The sequence below is a fragment of the Procambarus clarkii genome, chromosome 14, assembly GCF_040958095.1.
Source record: "Procambarus clarkii isolate CNS0578487 chromosome 14, FALCON_Pclarkii_2.0, whole genome shotgun sequence".
In the NCBI taxonomy this organism is placed as follows: Eukaryota; Metazoa; Arthropoda; class Malacostraca; order Decapoda; family Cambaridae; genus Procambarus; species Procambarus clarkii.
In genome coordinates this window covers 46536483-46548780 of record NC_091163.1, presented here as the reverse complement: position 1 = coordinate 46548780, position 12298 = coordinate 46536483, and positions in this window count along the sequence as shown.

Genomic DNA, 12298 nt, shown 5'->3' with positions numbered 1-12298 from the left:
GGTAAATGGCTTTCTGTGGCCCAGATGAATGTTATTCAGGCAACCGGGACAGAGCGTCGGCTATCACGTTGAGTCTGCCCGGTAGGTGGGTAATGGAAAGATTGAAGTCCTGTAGGTACAATGCCCACCTGAGGATGCGTTTATTCTTACCCTTCATCTGAGTCAGGAAGACTAGTGGGTTATGGTCCGTGTACACTTCCACTATATTACATGTGAGGTAAACTTCGAACTTTTTACATGTTAACACTAGCGCCAACGCCTCTTTTTCTACCACTGAATAATTGCGTTGCGCCTTGTCGAATTTCACAGAGTAATAATATACTGGGTGTTCCACCTGATCATCCCCAGTTTGCAACAACACTGCACCAGCACCCGAGTCAGACGCGTCAACATGAATTTTAAACGGTCGGTCGAACCTTGGACTAGCAAGCACTGGGGCGGAAGCTAAGATCAATTTCAAATTTTTAAATGCCTCTGCACAGTCTGATGACCACTTAAATTTAACGGCTTTCCGCAACAAGTCTGTGAGAGGAGTGGCAACACTGGAAAAGTTCTGACAAAAACGTCGATAGTACGCACACATACCGATAAATCTTTGAACGTCCTTTTTAGACTTTAGTACTGGATACTCCAGAATGGCACTGATTTTATCTTGCCGAGGTAACACTTTTCCTTGGCCCACTTCATAACCGAGGTACGTCACTGTGCCTTGGCCAAAATGACACTTTTTAGCATTTAAGGTAAGGTTTGCCCTTTTCAAGATGGCAAACAACTGGCGTAACCTAGCTATGTGGTCAGCCCAATTACTGTCAAACAGCACGATATCATCTAAATACGCCCGACAATTTGGCACCTTAGCGAGTAGAGAGTTCATGAGTCTCTGGAACGTGGCCGGAGCATTACGCAAGCCGAACGGTAACACTTGATACTCAAAAACACCCTCGGGTGCCACAAACGCCGCTAGCTGTTTAGCACGTTCAGTGAGTGGGATTTGATAATACCCCCTCGAGAGGTCGAATTTCGAAACGTACTTGGCATTTCCCAACTCGTCGATGCAGTCCTCGAGGAGGGGCAGCGGATAGGCATCCACAATGGTCACCTTGTTGAGCTGCCGATAGTCGGTGCATAATCGCCAGGAGCCGTCTGGTTTGGGGACCAAAAGGCAGGGCGAGCACCAAGAGCCCTGGCTCGGCCGGATGAGGCCGTGCTGGAGCAAGAAGTCGACCTCCTTCCGTACGATGGCCTTCTTTTCTGGACTCATCCGATAGGGTTGAAGGCGAATGGGAGTGTAGTCCGTCAACTCGACATCATGGCAAATGGCATCAGTCTGGGTCGGGACCTCCCCGAACAGACTGGAGAATTCATCAACCAACGACTGCACCTCTTCACGTTGGGCCATCTGCAAATGGGACAGTCCCTCCACAGCATTCACAGAACTAGAATTATTGAAAATGAGATTAGTTGGGTCCCCAGAACAATCATCCCCTCTCTCACTGGAAATGGAAACATTGGTTAGTGCAATGGGCCTGGGGCCCTGGAACTTCTTCAGTCGATTTACATGTATGAGCATTACCTGGTTACGTTTGTCAGAGTGCCTCACTTTGTACGTGAGGTCCCCAGTCTTTTCTGTCACAATGTAGGGGCCTTCGTACTTGTGGGACATAGTGTTCCCTAGTCGAGGCTTTAATACCAGGACAGGGTCACCAGGCTGAAATACCCGTAACTTAGATTTAGCATCGTTACGTTCTTTCATCTTTTCTTGGGCCTTGCCAAGATACTTTAATGCAGCCGCCTTGCAGTCCTTGAGTCTCTGGTGGTGTTGCGCAAAGAAAGCCGAACCTTCGGTTAACGTTACGTTCCCTAACAGATTCTCCTGTAACATTTGCAAGGGTCCACGAACTTTATGGCCAAAGACTAACTCAAAAAGAGAACAGCCCAGTGAACTTTGTAATCCCTCTCTAGCCGCAAACAAAACATACGGTAAATTCTCATCCCAGAAGGTGTGGGAACTCTCGCACGATGTCTTCAACATCTGCTTCAGAGTTAGATGGAAACGTTCAATTACCCCCTGACTCTGTGGATGGTATGGGCTGGAAACCTTATGAGTTATTCCATGTTCCTTACAAAATTGCTCAAAAACATCAGACTTAAAATTAGTACCATTGTCAGTTTGCATGACCCGAGGCAGTCCAAAAGTGGAAAAAAATTGCAACATACGAGCAACAACAGTTTTTGCTGGGATGTTCCTTACAGCAAAAGCCTCTGGGTAACGAGTAGTGATACACATCATCGTGATTAGGTAGATATTACCAGACTTAGTTCTAGGTAATGGTCCAACACAGTCCATTACCACATGAGAAAATGGTTCCTCTGGCATGACAATAGGCCTTAGAGGAGCTTTAGGTGGAGTCTGGTTTGGTTTCCCAACCAGTTGACAAACAATACACGCATTACAAAATTTTGCCACATCGCTTTTCAGCTTGGGCCAGAAAAAATACTTTAAAATTTTGTGATACGTAATATTAATACCTTGATGTCCCCCCATAGGATCAACATGAGCAGCTGCCAAAACTCTTTCTCTATAGCAGGTTGGCAACATAACCTGGTGGACTACCTCCCACTCATTTGACAAGGGAGCTCTCTGTGGTCTCCATTTTCTCATCAAAATCCGATCATTGTAGTAGTAACCAGTTGCTGCGTCTACAATTTCCTTCATAGAGACGGCTGTCTCATGACAATCTGCAAGAGTGGGGTCAGCTTTCTGTAACTCACTCAAGGAGGCATCTAGGCCTTGGTCAGATGCCATTGGCCGAGGCTCAACAGTGTTCTCCTCCACCTCCCCACTACTCTCGGTAGATGGCGGTGGCAGGCTCTCCACAATGTCCTCGGCCACGTCATCGAGTCGGGCCATGAATGTGTCCGCGAGGTCCACTTGGTTTTCACCACTCGGAAAGCTCCTCGTGACCTCGGGATTTACCACCTTGGCAAGCACAGGGCTGCCCTTACATTTAAGTCCCATAGACCTGGTCACCGCGCACGCAGGGTACACAACATTATCCTCTGCGGCGGGTGGATCCAGGCAAACCTTAGGGGTAGGCAACATAATAGGCAGTCTGGAGTCCCCTACCTTATCCCCTGCTAAATCATTACCAACTATTACATCAACATTAGGGAAAGGTAGGTATGAAGTGACTCCGACTGTACAAACACCCTTGTGGAAATCAGATTCCAGGGTAACCTTATGGAGGGGTACTGCTCGAGTATCACTAGTGACACCCTCGACCAGTACCACCTCTCCAGTGTCGAGAGTGTTGGCACCTTGCAATGCACTCTCTAAAATTAAAGTCTGGATGGCACCGGTGTCTCGGAAGATCACCACGTCCTTCCAGGAAGAACCCTCAGACAAAAGTAGTCTCCCTTTCGATAAGAATGGGGTAAGCAAGTCCAACCACTGTGGGTTGGAGGTCTTACTCCCTAACCCTTCCGAAGGCCTCAAGCCCTGTGTCACAACTAGAGCATTGGGTCTTTTTTCTGGGTACAGTTGCCAACAACGGCTAATATTGTGGTTTGAACGATTACAGTGACCACAAAAACGTCGGGGAGAAGAGACATTACTAACAGAATTACCCTTCGGTTCACCTTTAGGTGCCGTTGGGCTAGACACTTTAACAGGGTTAGTTATGTCTGAAACAGAAGGTGCATTAGGTAAAGGGTTAGAATGAGCTGGTCTGGACTGGCTGTGGGTATAAGTTTTGCTACTCTGTGGGGTATAATTATTTTTATTGGGCCTTTTGCCCGCCAATTGGTAGTTTTCTGCCAATTTGGCCAAATCCCCTATTTTAGAATTTACCTCTACCCTTCCTCTAATGTAATGTGATACGTTCTCTGGCATAACATCTATAAAATGCTCCATTAAAACTAAGTTCCTGAGAGCCTCGTATGTTTCGGCTTTCGCCGAGCGAATCCATCTATCAAATAATCGAATTTGATCATTCACAAATTCAGTGAGCGGTTGGTTGTGAGTAGGCCTAAGGTTACGATAAACTTGGCGGTGAGCTTCAGGAGTAATTTTATATGCCCGCAAAATACATTCCCTGACTTTATCATATTCGAAACACTCGTCGTCAGGCATGTTTATGAAAATATCTTGTGCTTTACCCCTAAGTCTTCCCTGTAGGATTTTCACCCACTCTTCCTTTGGCCAGTTCATGGACATGGCCAATCTCTGAAAATGGTTGAAAAACCTTTCAGGGTCTGACTCGGAAAATTCAGGCAAATTATGCTTTTTCTCATAATGCCTGGGGTTTGAATCCCCGGCAGGTGGAGGTCCAGTGGCATTCACTCTAATTCTAGCCTCCTCGGTTTTGAGTCTTTGCTCCTCTAATTTTATTTTTGCTAACTCTAAAGCTAATTCTCTCTCCCTATGAGTTGCACTTTCTGCTTGGCTAGGCTGGCATAAAGGTGTATCACTTGCCAATAGTTCTTCATCAATACAATGTTGTAATATTTCATTCACCAAAGTCCACTTTTTATCTGCGACATTTAATTCTAGGCCAAATTCCTGGCCTAACAATACTAAATTAGACTTTTTAAGTTTCTTTATCTCTACCACTGAAGGCTCCCTTGCCAGTTTCTGCATTTCAGAAGACATCACTAATAATTTTAGCTCCCAGCCAAAGAAAAAATTAAAAAATAAAAATTGGAAAAAAACAAAAATTTGCACGGCCCCTAACACAAGGCCACACTACCCTTAATCGTGAAGGGATCCAGCTGGGTGTCCAGTCAGTGCAAGAATGTCCTTTGCTAGATGAGCTGGACCCTAGGCTAGCACACAACCGTTCTGCGGAAAACAAAAAATTTTAATTTTGGCACTCAAGAATCTAATTTTTTACACTTATAATGTTCCTCCCGGACTGGCCAACCACTTGTTACAAAAATAGATGTGGGGCTACTATGGGGTACTGGTACTATTAAGGGGTAAGGGTAGTTAGAAGACAAGAGTATCAAATATGGGAGAGCTAAAAGGCCCGGCCCCCAAAATAAACTATCCACAGTAGTAATAACTTGCTACTAGACCATATATGTTAGTCTAAGGGTTGATCAATGCGCTCCCACACTTGAAGAAGGGATACTCTGTAATTCATGTACTTATTTATTAACCCCTTACCAACCCCCCATATACACTCACACCAATAACAATAATAATAATAACTTTACCACGCTATCTTACGTTAAAAGCCTTGGTCCACTTAGACAGGATACAAGGTTTACACTAATAACAAGCTAGGGTAAAGTACTGCTGGATAAGCACTGAAGCTGGATGCAGCTTAGGGTAGGGAAACCACGTGGGACCCTAATACAAAACACAACACTTAGGAGTACCCAAAACACTGGCAAATACTACCCCCAGGTCTCACCAATCGTTACTACCAGAGTAGGTACACTTAATAATGCCCCGTACTTAACTTAAGGATACAGGAACTTCAGGTAAGGGAAATAAGTAAGAGGAGAAGGGAGAAGAGTAGGGGTGCAGCCACAGAGTAGATCTTATCCGCACGAACACCAGCCAGAGAAGAGAGAGCTCCTAGCGACCAGCTAGCCTCCCTCATGTCGTGGTGCCGGAAGGAGCCTAATTGATCGTGTAGCTAAGCACATTAAAGATCTTCCCCTATGCAACGTATTGTTACTTTATGAATGATTAGAAAGTATTAGTAAGCAAAGTTGGTGCCTATGTTATTATTTAATAATCAACCCCCAGCTCAGTCTTTAAATGCTCTTTGAGAAACAATAATAGTCTTACGTCTGGCAGGGAAGATACAAACAATTGCCATTCGAGATGCACAACTGTACTACCAGAAAGTTTAATAGCTCAATTTTGACCTCTGGTTTCCACTGGAGAACCCAGGGTCGTAACAGGAAGCTACGTGAGTAACGTGTGAGGAAGCTATGGTAGTAACGTGTGAGGAAGCTATGGTAGTAACGTGTGAGGAAGCTACGTGAGTAACGTGTGAGGAAGCTACGTGAGTAACGTGCGAGGAAGCTACGTGAGTAACATGTGAGAAAGCTACGTGAGTAACGTGTGTGGAAGCTACGTGAGTAACGTGTGAGGAAGCTACGTGAGTAACGTGTGAGGAAGCTACAATAGTAACGTGTGAGGAAGCTACAGTAGTAACGTGTGAGGAAGCTACGTGAGTAACGTGTGAGGAAGCTACGTGAGTAACGTGTGAGGAAGCTACGGTAGTAACGTGTGAGGAAGCTACGTGAGTAACGTGTGAGGAAGCTACGTGAGTAACGTGTGAGGAAGTGTTGGAGGAGGAATTGTGATGGTCTCGTAAATAGTGGCAAGGATATAGGGGCGACCTGAAGGCAGTTGGGCGTCTGTGGATAGTTAGCTGTAAGACTGTGGATAGTTACCTGTAAGACTGTGGATAGTTACCTGTAAGACTGTGGATAGTTACCTGTAAGACTGTGGATAGTTACCTGTAAGACTGTGGATAGTTACCTGTAAGACTGTGGATAGTTACCTATAAGACTGAGGATAGTTACCTGTAAGACTGTGGATAGTTACCTGTAAGACTGTGGATAGTTGCCTGTAAGACTGTGGATAGTTACCTGTAAGACTGTGGATAGTTATCTGTAAGACTGTGGATAGTTACCTGTAAGACTGAGGATAGTTACCTGTAAGACTGTGGATAGTTACCTGTAAGACTGTGGATAGTTACCTGTAAGACTGTGGATAGTTATCTGTAAGACTGTGGATAGTTACCTGTAAGACTGTGGATAGTTACCTGTAAGACTATGGATAGTTACCTGTAAGACTGTGGATAGTTAGCTGTAAGACTGAGGATAGTTACCTGTAAGACTGAGGATAGTTACCTGTAAGACTGTGGATAGTTACCTGTAAGACTGAGGATAGTTACCTGTAAGACTGAGGATAGTTACCTGTAAGACTGAGGATAGTTACCTGTAAGACTGAGGATAGTTACCTGTAAGACTGAGGATAGTTACCTGTAAGACTGAGGATAGTTACCTGTAAGACTGTGGATAGTTACCTGTAAGACTGAGGATAGTTGCCTGTAAGATAGTCCTTAACATCAGTACTGGAAGATGGAATATCATTTGCAAGGGATGACCCAATGGAAGAGAAGAACTTCAAAAGGTCAGATATAACAACAACAAGGAGCAGCGGTTTCAAGCTCAACATGCCACAATGTAGGACTTAGAACAGGAGATGCTTGTTCACCCATAGAGTTGTAAACCCGAGGACATGCATACCCACCAAAGCCACAAACGCCTAAACTCTGCCGGGTTTTATAATACAGCTGGAAAACATCAACAGGATAAATGGGGGGACATTTGACAAGCCGCCAGCTTCCTGTCCTCATCGAGGCCACTAGTATTAGTGGCCCTCAGGTAAATTCTGGTAAATATTGTGCCTCTTTACATGTTCAAACCGGCTGAATCTCTTCCCAAACTTTGGACATATTTTTTTTTTTTTTGGATATATATAAGAGTTGTTACATTCTTGTAGAGCCACTAGTACGCGTAGAGTTTCGGGCAGGTCCCTGGAATACGATCCCCGCCGCGAAGAATCGTTGTTACAACCAAGTACACATTTTACTGTTGAGTTAAACAAAGGCTACAGTTAAGGATTTGCGCCCAGTAAATCCTCCCCGGCCAGGATACGAACCCATGACAAAGCGCTCGCAGAACGCCAGGCGAGTGTCTTACCACTACACCACGGAGACTAATGACATTCATGAGGTTGGTCACCAGAAAGCACTAACATGTATGTGCTTTATTATATTTCCACATGCTCTAAATTTTTTGCCACACTTGGCATATTCAAAAGGTATTTCATCCACATGCACCTTCCTGTGAATCTTCATACTTCTACCTTGAGGCTACCTTGAGGAGCTTCCGGGGCTTAGCGTCCCCGCGGCCCGGTCGTCGACCAGGCCTCCTGGTTGCTGGACTGATCAACCAGGCTGTTGGACGCGGCTGCTCGCAGCCTGACGTATGAGTCACAGCCTGGTTGATCAGGTATCCTTTGGAGGTGCTTATCCAGTTTTCTCTTGAACACTGTGAGGGGTCGGCCAGTTATGCCCCTTATGTGTAGTGGAAGCGTGTTGAACAGTCTCGGGCCTCTGATGTTGATAGAGTTCTCTCTCAGAGTACCTGTTGCACCTCCGCTTTTCAACGGGGGTATTCTGCACATCCTGCCATGTCTTCTGGTCTCATGTGATGTTATTTCTGTGTGCAGGTTTGGGACCAGCCCCTCTAACATTTTCCACGTGTAAATTATTATATATCTCTCCCGCCTGCGCTCAAGGGAGTACAGATTTAGACTCTTTAGTCGGTCCCAATAGTTTAGGTGTTTTACTGAGTGAATTCTAGCAGTATAGGATCTCTGCACGCTCTCCAGGTCGGCAATTTCTCCAGCTTTGAAAGGTGCTGTCATTGTGCAGCAGTACTCCACTCTAGAGAGCACAAGCGTTTTGAAAAGTGTCATCATCGGTATAGCATCTCTAGTGTGAAAAGTTCTTGTTATCCAACCTGTCATTTTTCTTGCAGTTGTGACGGCTACCTTATTGTGTTCTTTAAAGGTAAGGTCTTCCGACATGAGTACACCCAGATCCTTTACATTGCCTTTTCGTTCTATGTCATGATTTGCCTGAGTTTTGTACGTGGTTTCCGTTTTTATATTTTCATTTTTTCCATAGCGCATGAGCTGGAACTTATCTTCGTTAAACACCATATTATTTTCTGTAGCCCATATAAAGACCTGATTTACATCTGACTGGAGGTTTGCCGTGTCCTCTATGCTGCCTACTCTCATGAAGATCCTAGTGTCATCTGCAAAGGATGATACAGTGCTATAGGTTGTGTTCTTGTCTATGTCCGATATGAGGATGAGAAAAAGTACTGGAGCAAGCACAGTACCCTGGGGGACTGAGCTCTTCACGGTTGATGGGCTGGATTTTATTTTGTTGACTATTACACATTGGGTTCTGTTGGTCAGGAAATTGTAGATCCATCTGCCTATTTTTCCGGTAATTCCTTTTGAACGTTATTTTATGTGCAATAACGCTATGATCACATTTATCAAAAGCTTTTGCCAAATCTGTGTAAATTACATCAGCGTTTTGTTTGTCTTCCATAGCATCTAATGCTATATCATAGTGGTCCAGCAACTGTGACAGGCAAGAACGCCCTGTTCTGAAACCATGTTGTCCGGGGTTATGTAGATGCTGTGATCCCATGTATTTTGTGATCTTACTTCTTAGCATTCTCTCAAAATTTTTTATAATGTGCGATGTTAGTGCTATCGGTCTGTAATTTTTTGCCTCTGCCTTATTTCCTCCTTTATGAAGTGGTGCTATCTCTGCTGTTTTTAGTATATCAGGAATAACGCCAGTATCTAGGCTTTGTCTCCACAGAATGTGGAGAGCCTGCGATAGTGGTTTTTTACAGTTCTTGATGAATATGGAGTTCCAAGAATCCGGGCCTGGTGCAGAGTGCATAGGCATACTGTTTATGGCTTCTTCAAAATCTAGTGGGGATAGGGTGACGTCTGATATATGATTTGATGTTGGTATCATATCCATGAAAAATTCATTTGGGTTATCAATCTTTAGTGCGTTTAATGGCTCACTGAAAACAGAGTCGTACTGCTTCCTCAGTAGCTCGCTCATTTCTTTGTTGTCATCGGTGAAAGTTCCATCTCCCTTTCGCAGGGGCCCGATACTAGATGTGGTTTTTGATCTTGATTTTGCATAGGAGAAAAAATATTTCGGATTTCTCTCTATTTCACTGATGGCCTTTTGCTCTCTTTGCCTCTCCTGGGTTTTGTATGATTCTTGTAGCTTGAGTTCAATTGTTTCTATTTCTCTACCTAACCTTCTTCGCCGTTCTTGAGATAGGGTGCGACTCTCAAGTTGTTCCGCGATTCGTTTTCTTCGCCTATATAGGGAACGACGTTCCCGTTCCAATCTGCATCTCTTTCTCTTTTTTCTTAGGGGTATCCGGTTTGAACATATTTCTAGTGCTACAGAGCTTATTTTTTCCAGGCACTGGTTCAGGTTTGCATTTTCTAGCTGTTCTTCCCAGTTTATTTCTATGAAGTCCTGGTTTATTTGCTCCCAGTTTATCTGTTTATTATTGAAGTTGAATTTGCTGAAATCTCCTCCACTGGGAATCTGGACTGGTTTTGAAGGTCTACTCCCCATGGTTGTCATAACTTCAATTAAGTTGTGATCTGAGTAACAGGTATTTGTAATCATTATGTTCCTGATCAATTCATCATTATTAGTGAAAATGAGGTCCAGCGTGTTCTCCTTCCTAGTTGGTTCTACTATTTGCTGGTTTAAGGCAAACCTGTCGCACATCCGTAGCAGGTCATTTGCATGTGCCTGTTCATTTAGGCTACTTCCTGGTATTCTTTCTGATATTACTGTATTAGCCAGGTGCTTCCATTTCAGGTGCCGTAGGTTGAAGTCCCCAAGCAGGATGATGTTCGAAGCTGGATTTGTGAGGTTTTCCAAGCAGTGTTCTATTTTCATTAGTTGGTCTTTAAACTGCTGAGGGTTTGCCTCCGGTGACTTATATACAAGGACAATAACTACATTTAGAATCTCTATTTTGATTATCAGCACTTCCACCATATCATATGAGGTGTTTAGCAGCTCAGTACAGATGAGTGTGTCTTTGATGTAGAGGCTGACCCCACCCTGAAGCCGGTGTTTCCTATCACATCTGAAAAGATTGTACTCTGAGATCCATATTTCACCATCATGGTAGTCCTTTGTGTGAGTTTCTGTTAGGGCTGCAAACACTGCATTTGCCTCATGAAGGAGACCATCAATAAAGTGAACTTTGTTGGATTTGCGTGTTTTTATACCCTGGATGTTTGGCAAATATAAATGATGTTATCGTGTTAGTGGAAGTGCTGGAAGCCTTACTTGGTGTTAATATCTGAGGCTCTGGTAAGGAGGCCACTGTGTTTGCGTCCAGGGTGTGTCGTTTTGGAAGTGATTCGTCCAGTTTTGGTAGTAGGACGGGTGTTGTGTGGTGTAGTACCTGTGTGCTTGTTGGTAATTTGTATTCCAGTCTTGTGGGTATCTCCGTTCCCCTCTGTAATCCTGTAGTGGTTCCATCTGACTGTTCCTCTCTCTTATATTTACTACTCTGTTTCTGCCTTCCTCTAAAAAATTTCCAGTAGTGTCATATTGATCTTCCCGTCTATAACGCTGTGTACCTCTCACGTGGAATTCCGGACACTGAAGATTGTAGCATTTTTTGTCCCTAATTGAAAATTGACATAATTTAGGGTGGAAGTATCTACACCCTGTTCCAAAACGGCATGTACCCCTCTCCAACATGTTAAATATTTACACTCTTGTAAAGCCACTAGTACGCGCAGCGTTTCGGGCAGGTCCTTAATCTAACAGATAATTTTAAGTAGATAAATTCTATCAGAATTAATGAAATGATAACAAATACATTGCAAGAAAAAAAATGAGATGAGAGAGATTAGTAAGTATATTAAAGCACATTGGTATATTAAAGCTCTGATTGATTACATTGACAGCTTGATTGGTAATTTAAACAAGATTAATAGACACCATACAGCAGATTGACAGTACATATAAGACAGCAATGATCACAATGATAAAGATGTTCAGATTGGGTACATAAAGATTGGAAGATTGTGTAGCAATAACTGAATAACTTCGTGCACTCTGGGCCCTCATGAGGTTCCTCACTTGAATGTACTAATATTTATTTATTTATTTATTTATTTATTTATTTATTTATTTATTTATTTATTTATATGCAAGAAGGTACATTGGGTTTGTGAGAATACATAGCATAGTATTTATAATCTTGTAAAGCCACTAGCACTCGCAGCGTTTCGGGCAGGTCCTTAATCTAATATGTGCCTTCTCATATATCCAAAACTCTTGAATCTCTTCCTACACGCTGGACTCTCACAAGGTTTGCCACCTGAATGCACTAACATGAGTCTTCACATGTTCAAGCCGAGTGAAACTCATCCCACACTCTCGTCACTCATGACGTTTGTCACCAGAATGCACTATGTGCTTCAAATAATGATGGTCAGCTTTCAGCCTCTGACACTGCTTTTGAGTTCAATAGGTTCTTCTCTTCCATTGGGTCATCCCTTGCAAATGATATTCCATCTTCCAGTTCTGATGTTCAGGACTATCTTACAGGTAACTATCCACAGTCTCTGTACCTAATGCCTACTAATTCCACTGATGTTACTGACATAATC